Source organism: Triticum dicoccoides, chromosome 2B, assembly GCF_002162155.2.
Source record: "Triticum dicoccoides isolate Atlit2015 ecotype Zavitan chromosome 2B, WEW_v2.0, whole genome shotgun sequence".
Lineage (NCBI taxonomy): Eukaryota > Viridiplantae > Streptophyta > Magnoliopsida > Poales > Poaceae > Triticum > Triticum dicoccoides.
Window position 1 is genome coordinate 619,325,469 of NC_041383.1, and position 14,123 is coordinate 619,339,591.

Below are 14,123 nucleotides of genomic sequence, written 5' to 3' on the forward strand. Positions count from 1 at the left end.
CTCTTGTCCTGCTTTCAGCTCCTGCAACATGCGTCATGCCTCGTGGAGGCGTTTAAATTTGTGTTTGGCGTTGTGGAAACAATCTATGGACTATAATATCTGCTTTTGGATTCCTTGAGATTTGCGTTTTTTCCTTCCTACTTGCTTGTGTTCTACGTCGGCAGAGCCCGGCCTCGCGCATACCTCAGCCGCTGTTAGCCTCGACCGGAAACCAAGATGGGACCAAGGAGTGAGGGGCTATGTGACCAGTTAGGCTCCTGAGTCGCGATGCTCAGGAGTCCCCCTTGACGCATGAATAGCAAGTAGGGAGGGGAGATGTGTGAACAGATTTACCGTTCTACGTCGGCAGAGCCCGGCCCCGCGCATACCTCAACCGCCGTTAGCCTTTCGGAACTAAGGGGTGAGGGGCTACGTGACCAGTTAGGCTCCTGAGTCGCGATGCTCAGGAGTCCCCCTTGACATTCAAACGTCCTTCGTACCTTGGCTTCGCTCGGGGAGAGACGTGCGACGAACCAGGCCTGAGGGGCCTGGCTGGGTGGCGTGCGCCTGGGCGTGACCCAGGCGTAGCCCCCGTGTCCATCCCCCTCGCACGGCACTCCCGAGGGGAGGCGTTACGACGAGGCTGGACACTGAGCTCTGGGCTCCCTGAGGTTGATGCAGCCAGGAGCCACCCTTAGTTGTTTATCACCAGCGTGGAGCATAGCGCTTCCGTATGTGTACGGGCATAGCCGCTCCTCGGCAATGTCGTCAGCCAACGCGGAGCATGGTGCTTCCACTGGTGCATGGGAGGGGGCTCCCCTTCAGGAGGAGCCCCCGGGGCGTGTACATCCCCGCCCTGACACGTGGCTGGCACGGTAGGGCTTGGTGAGGTGTATCTGGGCACCCGTGAGCCAGCGCGGGACTCACGGGGCCCTACCTCAAGGTTGGTTGCGCCTGGCTCTGGGCCTTTACTTGTAATGTGCTCCTGCAAATTTGGCTAGATGCCGACGCTCTACGTCCTCAGGTCCCAGCCCTCGAGCGAGCTCAGCCGTCGCTGGTATGCCAGGTCGCGATGCCGTGGACAAGGCCAGGAGGTGAGGGCTGGAGAGCCAGTAAGAGTCCATGAGTCGCGATGCTCAGGTACCCCCCCTTTAACGTGCAAGCCGCCGGCATGAAGGAAGAAAGGTGTCGCCACAAGCAAGTAATGATCACGGTGGGTCAAACACATGACCCGAATAAATGTGAGAGGGGTACATGCCGCTGGGTCAGGCCCAAGTGGCTTGGGGATAATGCAGCCCGAGGGGCGCCCCAAACAAAGCAAGCTAAAAACATGAACAAAAGGGATACATGCCGCAGGGATGGACCCACGCGGCCTAGGAATGATGCAGCCCTGAGGGCGCTCCCAGCTGAAAAATGAAACTCGAAAGATGTCACCTAATGGTGTTGAAGATGAAGGGATGCTGAAGTAGCGACGTCGTGTGCTGCGGAAGCCAATCTTCACGAGCCCCCAGGCCCAGGAGCCTCGGGAGGCTCTGGAGGCGCTGGTGTCTCCTCGCGGACCATCTCCATCTCTGCCAGGACTGCGGAACGCCTGGCCGCCTGGGCCTCCAGGATGCTTCTCATGAGGCACTGGCGCACAGTAGCCGCGTTCGGCAAGCCGTAAGGCATGCGAACATAGCTGTGGGGTGGACCTTCGCAGTGTCCCACGCGTGAGGGCCAGAGGCGCTCCTGAGAGGCAGCTCGGTTGAGCCTTGGTATGTTGATGCAGACGCGCAGCCCACCATCCTCGCCTGGATGGGGAGCTACGGCGGGTAAGCGGCGGCTGCCACTTATGACTCTTGACTCCAGCAGCTCCTGAATGATCTCACTGACGAACTCCCGAGGGTTTGGCCCTCCTTGCCTGGCTCCTGCCTGTGGGAAAGGTGCTTTGAAACACGCCTCCAAGTGGTGCCCGAGCGCCTCCCTCGTGATCTTAGCAAAGTCGATGGCCCTCCAGGAGAGAGCCCCCGAGCCTTGCTCGAGGAGGGAGCCGGGCGCGCCTTCCTATGTGATAGAAGGAGGCGCCCTTGGAACGGGCACGGACTCTGAGGGGCTTGCCTTCCGAGGGTCCTGACCAGGCGACACCTTCTTCTTCTTAGGGACTGCCTCGGGAAGCCTTCCGCTCCTGTGATCTGGGTCTTCAATTGATGCGGCTTGAAAGGCACGCTCCAAAGAACACACTACGTCTCTCTCTTCACAAGGCACTGTGATGACTCCACCGCTTCATGGCATCTTGAGGACATTGTAACCATGATGAGTCACGGCCATGAACTTGGCCAGAGCTAGGTACCCGAGGATGGCATTTTACGGCAGGCGGATGTGCGCGACGTCAAAGTCAATGAGCTCAGTGCGGTAGTTGTCGCGCTTCCCGAAGGTGACAGGAAGGCGGACCTGCCCTATCGGGACTATGGAACCATCAGTGACTCCTGAGAAAGGCTTGGTTGGCTAAAGCTGGTTGTATGGCACTTGGAGATTGTTGAATGTCTCGACGGACAGGACATTGAGCCCTGCCCCGCCATCGATGAGGGTCCTGGTGACTTGCACATTGCTGATGATCGGGGAACAAAGCATCGAGAGGACTCCGGCTGTGGCTGTGCACTTGAGCTGATCTGCTGAGCTGAAAGTGATGGCGCATGCTGACCACCTGAGGGGGCGCGTGGCTTCGAGCTTGGGGAGGACTGCATTCACTTCGTGAGCAAACTGCTTGAAGGTGCACTAAGAGGTTGGGGCTTGAGCTCCACCCAAGATGCAAGCGATTGCGCGCGGCTCCTGGAAGCCCCCAGCCCCCTCATCCTGAAGATGGTTTTCATTCCTCCTTGGCTGTGGTGGCAGAGGAGGGAGGCCCATGTTGCCTTGCGGACGATCCTCGCGAGACTGATCCCTCCAGCCTCCCTCGCGAGGCTGATCCTGCCAGCGGTCCTCGTGAGGTCGGTCGCGCCACCCTTGGCGAGGGCCACAATCTTCCCATCGTCCTCCACCTCTTCCCCTCCTCGGCCATAGCCCCGGTCGTTGTGCTCAGGGCATCGACCGCCGCGCACGTCCCGCACGGCCCTGAGCTCTTGGCATTCGTTGGTGTTGTGGGTGTGGAGGTCGTGGTACACGCAGTACCGACTGCCTTTGGAAGACTCAGGCTGATCCCTTCCCCGCTTGGTGTCTGTTTCTGCTGAAAGCACGGCCGCCCCCTTGCGCTTCACGTCCTTGACCTTGGGCTTCTTCTCTTTTGGGTCGGCAACTGGTAGCTCGAGGAGGGAAAGGCGTCCTTCCTCAGCCCTAGCGCACTTGGTTGCCAAGTTGAACAGCTCAAGGGAGGTGCGCATGTCTTCATGGATCGCAAGCTCTTCTTTCATCTTGACATCACGCACACCATCGAAGAAGGCTGAGATGATGGCCTCCTCAGACACCCTAGGGATCTTGAGGCGAGCATTGTTGAAACGCTGGATGAACTTTTGCAGGGTCTCTCCTAGCTGCTGCTTGATGTGGCGCAAGTCGCTCATGGCCGAGGGCCGGTCGCGTGTGCCTTGGAAATTGGCGATGAATCGGGTGCACATCTCGTCCCAGGAGGAAATCGTGCCAGGAGCCAGGTTCAGGAGCCAGGTGCTGGCATCGTCCTTGAGCGCCATGGGGAACCAGTTCGCCATGACCTTCTCGTCCCCGTTGGCGGCTTCGAAGCCCAGCTCATAGAGCTAGAGGAACTCCGCAGGGTCGGCCGTGCCGTCGTAGCGTGGGGGCAAATCTGGCTTGAACTTGCCCGGCTAGGCCACACTGCGCAGCTCGGCGATGAAGGCACGACAGCCTGCAGTTGCCACGGGAGGCCTCGGGTGACGGAGGGCTTGATCTTGGAAGTCTCCATGCGCTGCCGCCAGGAGCAGCGCGGGGTCTTGGCGCGCTGGAGCAGGAGCGCGGTTGTGACGGGCTGGCACGAGAGCGTCCGGGCAGCTTCTTGGGGACGAGGGATCTCTTGGGAGCTCTTCTCTTGCTGTGCTGGTGCCGGACAGAGCGGGTTCTGTCCAGGGGCCACGTGCCCTGGGGCCAAGGCGCCTTCTTGAGGGAGAGGCGGCTGAGGCGCCCCCGGAGCTTCCTCGCCCACGCAAGGCGGGGCGCGGTGCAGCGAGAGGGATGGAACAGGGGAGCCTTCAGCGGCGCTGACGAGCTCGGTGATGCGGGAAAGCCACTCGTCGTAGAGGTCGTTGACGGGACGGTAGTGCAGGAGTTCCCGCGCTAGGAGCAGCGCGGCGTGCACGTCCGCAGGAGCGCGACGGGCTTGGGACGAGGAACCGGCTGGAGTCAGCGACGGGGTGGCGGTGCGGCCTTCCCGCCGCACCGAAGGATGTAGAGATGACGCCTGCTGCTCGTTCCCCGCCGGGTCGGTGGCGGCGTTGACGGCAGGCGACGGGGAACGACAGCGGCACCCGCCGACGGGGGCCATCTGGGCGATGCGAGTGGCGAGGGCGGCCTGGCGCTCGGCGCGGGCTCGACAAGCGTCTGACATGGATGCGAGGGACGGTGAAAAACAGGGCGGCGGAAGGTGGATTCCGGTGCAGCCCTACCTGGCGCGCCAAATGTCAGATTTTGGGTTCCGGCAGACCCTCTAGGTTCGAACTCTGGGGTGCACGTGGAGATCGCACCTCCTACCTACCCGTGTCTCATCGCCTCGCAAGGATCTAAACTACACGGAGAACAACACAAGGGACACGAGGTTTATACTAGTTCGGGCCACCATTGTGGTGTAATACCCTACTCTAATTTGTGGCGTGGTGGATTGCCTGAGGGGCTGATGATGAACAATACAAGGAAGAACTACCTTGCGAGGGGTGTTCTTGGGTTGGTGGTTCTGGCTAGGGTTCAACTGCTCGATCCTCTGGCTCGGGTCCGACTGCCCGATCCCCTGATGCCCCTATACTATGCTGGCTAGCCCTATTTATAGAGCGAGGCCCTGGGCCTCTTCCCGAATATTGAGCGGGAAGGGCACCAACAATTGGCCATTTTGAAGGGGAACATCTAGTACACTTATCCTGACTAAAGTCGGTGCTTGCCTGCCAAAGACTCTGGCGGTGACGCCGGCTTGGGCTCCACGATGACCTCCATCCTGCCGTTCTGCTGGTCTTTGTCTTGTTGCACCGAAATGGTTGCCTTTGCTTGATACTCTTGCCTGCGCTTGCTCCATTTGCACCGAAGAGGAAACAAGGACTCTACGCAGGCCGGCGCCCGGCTGGCTTTGGTCGTCATGGCTTATGTCACGGGCACCTCGTGAGGTACCCCGCCTTGATATCTCCGCCTCCTCGCGAGCCAGCCTGATGAGGCCGTGCTTGAGGAAGCTTCCTGTCGTCCGCCCCGCGAGGCTTGGCCCCTCGTGAGGGTCTTTGGCTTGTGTTGATGAAGATGGGTCGTACTGGGCCACCCCTTGAGCCACGCCGCATGCCACTGGCAGGCAAGTTTGGGTACCCCCGTTCCCAGAACACCGACACAAACGATGTGAGCAGGGTTCCCAAGCCCACCATCCGGGTGCCACTTGGAACACCGTGCAACCTGTGCCTAGTCTGTCCCAAGCCCACCCTGCCGGGTGCCACTCGGTAGAAAAATAGCACTACCTACAAACACCAGAAACTAGTTGCAACTCCTGGATAGAGATCAAGTTGGTTAATAAGTCGAGAGGGGCCGAGTTACCGGAACCCAATGTGTGGTAGTAGCTAGTCATTGGACAACATACACAGAACTCAGTGCTTAAGGACGGTTCCAGTGAGACAACCCACCATGTACTCCTACATGGCCTTTCACCGCTACCTTTACCAAATCGTGTTCACACACTTAACTCTCAGCATCAGAACATATCGTAACACTCCAATTCATTCCCAATGAATCAGACCTGACACAACTCTAAGCAATAGCTGGCATGGCATGGTAGGAACACAACATGGCTCAATCAACTCCTACACATGCTAGAGGGTTTCAACTATTTACTGTGGCAATGACAGGTCATGCAAAGGAATGGGTTCAACTATGGCAACAAAAGTAGTAGTTGAATCATTGTTCTCCTAATGCAATAATTGAGAGCAGGAGCGAGAGAGTAGGATTGTATCGGAATGAACAAGGGGGTTTGCTTGCCTGGTAGATCAACAGGGGGCACTGCTCCTCAGACAGGTACTCTCGAGCACTCTCCAGAGCAGGACCTATCAAGAAGGAACGGTGTCGACAATCAAGACACAAGCATATGCAACAATATTATGCACGATCATGGCATGAAGATGTGATGTTGTTTGAGCTAATGCAACTAGTAGTCATTTGGTTGAAGTCTATCTGAACCAAAGATTCAAATGCAACTCCAAAATAAGCCTTTATAAATGCCCTTCATGTGTTTTCACTTATACAGTAGGTATAAGTTGGTTAGTCATGCATGAAACTGGTATAGATGGATAGTTTGAATTTTTCTGATACTTTTTCATATACAAATTATTTCAATCTGAGCTATAGTTGAATTTTTGTGAATTTTTGAAGTTTTGCTAATTTTCTGGAATTTCCTGATTTATTTTAAAACCAGAACAGATATTATTGTGTCAGCACTGCATCATGCTTGTGTCAGCAAGTTAACAATGCTGAATGGGTCAAACCTGACGTGTGGGGTCCACACGTCAGTGTCTCAGGGTTAAACGGGGGTTTATTAGCTTAACTAAAAGGATTAGGGAGAACTAGGCCCACTTGTCAGTGTCAGGGGGTTTCGTTAACGGTGATTAGCCCTAAGCTAATCACCTGACCCACGGGGCCCACCAGATGGGCCGGCGGGGTCAAAGCGGTCAAACCCCACCGGCGTTTAGCCGCCGGCGAGGCCGAATTTTTGTTTTCACGCTAATTCGGTTTAATAAAGACCCCGCCAGATGGGCCGGCGGGGTCAAAGCGGTCACCACCGTTGTTTGGTTTAATAAAGAATACTAAACCATTTTATTTTCTTGTGCCAATTTTTGTAGGAGCTAGTGGTATTATTCCAGAGCTCCTCATCAACTAGCATAATTTTTGGACAATATTATATATATATATATATATAACAATATATATCCAGAGCAAATAATTATTGCACTAATTCCAAATGTCCAAAATAAATACTTATGAGCTCCTAACAATATTGGTTTGATTTTTATCTGGGTCATTTCCAAATATGAATTTTGAGGGTTTCACAAATCCCCATTTCGAATTTAATTGAATTTAAACATGATGCATGTTGGAAATATGCCCTAGAGGCAATAATAAATTGGTTATTATTAGTATATTTCCTTGTTCATGATAATCGTTTATTATCCATGCTATAATTGTATTGATAGGAAACTCAGATACATGTGTGGATACATAGACAACACCATGTCCCTAGTAAGCCTCTGTTGACTAGCTCGTTGATCAATAGATGGTTACGGTTTCCTAACCATGGACATTGGATGTCGTTGATAACGGGATCACATCATTAGCAGAATGATGTGATGGACAAGACCCAATCCTAAGCCTAGCACAAAGATCGTATAGTTCGTATGCTAAAGCTTTTCTAATGTCAAGTATCATTTCCTTAGACCATGAGATTGTGCAACTCCCGGATACCGTAGGAATGCTTTGGGTGTACCGAACGTCACAACGTAACTGGGTGGCTATAAAGGTGCACTACAAGTATCTCCGAAAGTGTCTGTTGGGTTGGCACGAATCGAGACTGGGATTTGTCACTCCGTGTGACGGAGAGGTATCTCTGGGCCCACTTGGTAGGACATCATCATAATGTGCACAATGTGACCAAGGGGTTGATCACGGGATGATGTGTTACAGAACGAGTAAAGAGACTTACCGGTAACGAGATTGAACAAGGTATTGGTATACCGATGATCGAATCTCGGGCAAGTACTATACCGCTAGACAAAGGGAATTGTATACAGGATTGATTGAGTCCTTGACATCATGGTTCATCCGATGAGATCATCGTGGAACATGTGGGAGCCAACATGGGTATCCAGATCCCGCTGTTGGTTATTGACCGGAGAACGTCTCGGTCATGTCTGCATGGTTCCCGAACCCGTAGGGTCTACACACTTAAGGTTCGATGACGCTAGGGTTATAAAGGAAGTTTCTATGTGGTCACCAAAGGTTGTTCGGAGTCCCGGATGAGATCCCAGACGTCACGAGGAGTTCCGGAATAGTCCGAAGGTAAAGATTTATATATGGGAAGTCCTGTTTTGGTCACCGGAAAAGTTTCGGGTTTTATCGGTAACGTACCGGGACCACCGGGAGGGTCCCGGGGGTCCACCAAGTGGGGCCACCAGCCCCGGAGGGCTGCATGGGCCAAGTGTAGGAGGGGACCAGCCCCAGGTGGGATGGTGCGCCCCCACAAGGGCCCAAGGCGCCTAGGGTTTGGGGAGGGGGCGCCCCACCTTTCTTGGGGGGCAAGTTTCCCCCTCTCCACCCCTTGGCCGCCCCCTAGATGGGATCTAGGGCTGGCCGCCGCCCCCTAGGGGTGGAAACCTAGGTGGGGGCGCAGCCCCCTCTCCCCCTATATATAGTGGAGGCATAGGAGCAGCCCAAGACATGAGTTTCTTCTCCTATTGGCGCAACCCTACCTCTCTTTCTCCTCATATCTTGCGGTGCTTGGCGAAGCCCTACTGGACTACCACGCTCCTCCATCACCACCACGCCGTTGTGCTGCTGCTGGATGGAGTCTTCCTCAACCTCTCCCTCTCACCTTGCTGGATCAAGGCATGGGAGACGTCACCGGGCTGTACGTGTGTTGAACGCAGAGGTGCCGTCCATTCGGCACTAGGATCTCTGGTGATTTGGATCACGACGAGTACGACTCCTTCAACCCCGTTCTCTTGAACACTTCCGCTTAGCGATCTACAAGGGTATGTAGATGCACTCTCCTTCCCCTCGTTGCTGGTTTCTCCATAGATAGATCTTGGTGACACGTAGGAAAATTTTGAATTTCTGCTACGTTCCCCAACAGTGGCATCATGAGCTAGGTCTATTGCGTAGATTCTTTGCACGAGTAGAACACAAAGTAGTTGTGGGCGTTGATTTTGTTCAATATGCTTACCGTTACTAGTCCAATCTTGTTTCGACGGTATTGTGGGATGAAGCGGCCCGGACCGACCTTACACGTACACTTACGTGAGACAGGTTCCACCGACTGACATGCACTTTGTGCATAAGGTGGCTAGTGGGTGCCAGTCTCTCCCACTTTAGTCGGAACGGATTCGATGAAAAGGGTCCTTATGAAGGGTAAATAGCAATTGGCATATCACGTTGTGGTTTTGCGTAGGTAAGAAACGTTCTTGCTAGAAACCCATAGCAGCCACGTAAAACATGCAAACAACAATTAGAGGACGTCTAACTTGTTTTTGCAGGGTATGCTATGTGATGTGATATGGCCAAGAAGAATGTGATGAATGATATGTGATGTATGAGATTGATCGTGTTCTTGTAATAGGAATCACGACTTGCATGTCGATGAGTATGACAACCGGCAGGAGCCATAGGAGTTGTCTTTATTTATTGTATGACCTGCGTGTCATTAAACAATGCCATGTAATTACTTTACTTTATTGCTAACCGGTAGCCATAGTAGTAGAAGTAATAGTTGGCGAGACAACTTCATGAAGACACAATGATGGAGATCATGATGATGGAGATCATGGTGTCATGCCGGTGACGATGATGATCATGGAGCCCCGAAGATGGAGATCAAAAGGAGCAATATGATATTGGCCATATCATGTCACTATTTGATTGCATGTGATGTTTATCATGTTTATACATCTTATTTGCTTAGAACGACGGTAGTAAATAAGATGATCCCTCATTAAAATTTCAAGAAAGTGTTCCCCCTAACTGTGCACCGTTGCGAAAGTTCGTCGTTTCGAAGCACCACGTGATGATCGGGTGTGATAGATTCTTACGTTCACATACAACGGGTGTAAGCCAGATTTACACACGCGAAACACTTAGGTTAACTTGACGAGCCTAGCATGTACAGACATGGCCTCGGAACACAAGAGACCGAAAGGTCGAGCATGAGTCGTATAGTAGATACGATCAACATGAAGATGTTCACCGATGATGACTAGTCCGTCTCACGTGATGATAAGACACATCCTAGTTGACTCAGATCATGTAATCACTTAGATGACTAGAGGGATGTCTATCTGAGTGGGAGTTCATAAGATGAACTTAATTATCCTGAACATAGTCAAAAGACCTTTTCAAATTATGTCGTAAGCCGCGCTTTAGTTCCACTGTTTAGATATGTTCCTAGAGAAAATATAGTTGAAAGTTGACAGTAGCGATTATGCGGACAGTAGAAAGCTTATGTCCTTAATGCACCGCTTAGTGTGCTGAACCCCAAACATCGTCTGTGGATGTTGCGAACATCGGACATACACGTTTTGATAACTACGTGATAGTTCAGTTAAACGGTTTAGAGTTGAGGCACCAAAGACATTTTCGAAACATCGCGGAACATATGAGATGTTTCGAGGGCTGAAATTGGGATTTCAGGCTCGTGCCCACGTCAAGAGGTATAAGACCTCTGACGATTTTCTTAGCCTGCAAACTAAGGGAGAAAAGCTCAATCGTTGAGCTTGTGCTCAGATTGTCTGAGTGCAACAATCACTTGAATTGAGTGGGAGTTGATCTTCCAGATGAGATAGTGATGTTTCTCCAAAGTCATTGCCACCAAGCTGCTAGAGCTTCGTGATGAACTATAACCTATCAGGGATAGATATGATGATCCTTGAGATATTCACGATGTCTGACACCGCGAAAGTAGAAATCAAGAAGGAGCATCAATTGTTGATGGTTGGTGAAACCACTAGTTTCAAGAAGGGCAAGGGCAAGAAGGGATACTTCATGAAACGGCAAATCAGCTGCTGCTCCAGTGAAGAAACCAAAGGTTGAACCTTAACCCGAGACTGAGTGCTTCTGTAATAAGGGGAACAACCACTGGAGCAGAATTACCCTAGATACTTGGTAGATGAGAAGGCTGGCAAGGTCGATAGAAGTATATTGGATATACATTATGTTAATGTGTACTTTACTAGTACTCCTAGTAGCACCAGGGTATTAGATACCGGTTCGGTTGCTAAGTGTTAGTAACTTGAAAGAAAGAGCTACGGAATAAATGGAGACTAGCTAAAGGTGAGATGACGATGTGTGTTGGAAGTCTTTCCAATGTTGATGTGATCAAACATCGCCCACTCCCTCTACCATCAAGATTAGTATTAAACCTGAATAATTGTCATTTGGTGTTTGCGTTGAGCATAGACATGATTGGATTATGTCTATCGCAATACGGTTATTCATTTAAGGAGAATAATGGTTACTCTATTTATTTGAATAATACCTTCAATGGTCTTGCAACTAAAGGAATGGTTTATTGAATCTCGATCTTAGTGATACACATTTTCATGCCAAAAGATATAAGATAGTAATGATAGTACCACTTACTTGTGGCACTGCCATGTAAGTCATATTGGTATAATACGCATGAAGAAGCTCCATGTTGATGGATCTTTGGACTCACTCGTTTTTTGAAAAGTTTGAGACATGCGAACCATGTCTATTGGTGTATACGCATGAAGAAACTCCATGTAGATGGATCATTTGGACTCACTTGATTTTGAATCACTAGAGATATGCAAATCATACCACATGGGCAAGATGACTGAAAAGCCTCGTTTTCAGTAAGATGGAACAAGATAGCAACTTGTTGGAAGTAACACATTTTGATGTGTGCAATCCAATGAGTGCTGAGGCATGCAGTGAATATCGTTATGTTTTACTTCACAGATGATTTAAGTAGATACTGTATATTTACTTGATGAAACACAAGTCTGAATTATTGAAGGGTTCAAGTAATTTCAGAGTGAAGTTGAAGGTCATTGTGACAAGAGGATAAAATGTCTATGATATGATCATAGAGATGAGTATCTGAGTTACGAGCTTTGGCACACAATTAAGACATTGTGGAAATTGTTTCACAATTAATACCGCCTGGAACACCATAGTGTGATGGTGTGTCCGAACATCATAGTTGCACCCTATTGGATATGGTGCGTACCATGATATCTCTTATCGAATTACCACTATCGTTCATGGGTTAGGCATTGGAGACAAGCGCACTCACTTTAATAGGGCACCACGTAATTCCGTTGAGACGACACCGAACTATGGTTTGGAGAAACCTAAGTTGTTGTTTCTTAAAAGTTTGGGGCTGCGACGCTTATGTGAAAAGTTTCATCGTGATGAGCTCGAACCCAAAGCGGATAAAGAAATGCATCTTCATAGGACACCCAAAACAGTTGGGTATACCTCCTATCTCAGATCCGGAAGCAAAAGTAATTGTTTCTAGAAACGGGTCCTTTCTCGAGGAAAGGTTTGTCTCGAGAATTGAGTGGGAGGATGGTGGAGACTTGATGAGGTTATTGAACTGTCACTTCAACAAGTGTGTAGCAGGGCAGAGGAAGTTGTTCCTGTGGCACCTACACCAATTGAAGTGGAAGCTTATGATAGTGATCATGAAGCTTCAGATCAAGTCACTACCGAACCTCGTAGGGCGACAAGGACACGTACTGCTTTAGAGTGGTATAGTGATCCTGTCTTGAAGGTCATGTTGCTAGACCACAATGAACCTACGAGCTATGGAGAAGCGATGGTGGGCCCATATTCCGACAAATGGTTAGAAGCCATGAAATCCGAGATAGGATCCATGTATCATAACAAAGCATGGACTTTGGTGGACTTGCCCGATGATCGGCAAGCCATTGAGATAAATGGATCTTTAAGAAGAAGACGGACGTGGACGGTAACGTCACCGTCTATGAAGCTCGACTTGTGGCGAAGAGTTTTTCACAAGTTCAAGGAGTTGACTACGATGAGATTTTCTCATCTGTAGCGATGCTTGAAGTCCGTCGGAATCATGTTAGCACAAGCTGCATTTATGAAATCTGGCAGATGGATGTCAAAACAAGTTTCCTTACCATTTTTCGTAAGGAAAGGTTGTATGTGATACAATCAGAAAGGCTTTGTCGATCCTAAGGATGCTAAAAGGTATGCTAGCTCCAGCAATCCTTCTAAGGACTGGAGTAAGCATCTCGGAGTTGGAATATGTACTTTGATAAGATGATCAAAGATTTTGGGTTTATACAAAGTTATGAGAAACTTGTATTTTGAAAGAAGTGAGTGGGAGCACTATAGAATTTCTGATGAGTATATGTTGTAAACATATTGTTGATCAGAAATGATGTAGAATTTCTAGAAAGCATATAGGGTTATTTGAAAAGTGTTTTTCAAGGGAAAACCTGGATTAAGCTACTTGAACATTGAGCATCATGATCTATAAGGATAGATCAAAAACGCTTAATGGTGCTTTCAAATGAGCATATACCTTGACATGATCTTGAAGGTGTTCAAGATGGATCAGTCAAAGAAGGAGTTCTTGGCTGAGTTGTAAGGTATGAAGTTAAGACTTAAAGCTCGACAATGGTAGAAGAGAGAGAAAGGACGAAGTTCGTCCCCTATGCTTCAGACGTAGGCTCTATAGTATGCTATGCTGTGTACCGCACCGGAAGTGTGCCTTGCCATGAGTCAGTCAAGGGGTACAAGAATGATCCAGGAATGGGGATCATTGGATAACGGTCAAAAATTGTCCTTGGAGTAAATAAGGACATGTTTCTCGATTATGGAGGTGATAAAGAGCTCGGCGTAAAGGTTTACGTCGATGCAAGCTTTAACACCTTTCCGAATGACTCTGAGTAGCAAACGGATACGTATAGTGGAGCAACCATTTGGAATAGCTCCAAGTGGAGCGTGGAAGCAGCATTTACAATATGACATAGAGAATTGCGAAGTACATACAGATCTGAATGTTGCAGACCTGTTGACTAAAACCTCTCTCACAAGCAAAACATGATCAAACCCCAGAACTCATTGAGTCTTAATCACATGATGATGTGAACTAGTTTAGCGACACTAGTAAACTCTTTGGATGTTGGTCACATGACGATGTGACCTGTGAGTGTTAATCACATGGCGATGTGAACTAGATTATTGACTCTAGTGCAAGTGGGAGACTGTTGGAAATATGCCCT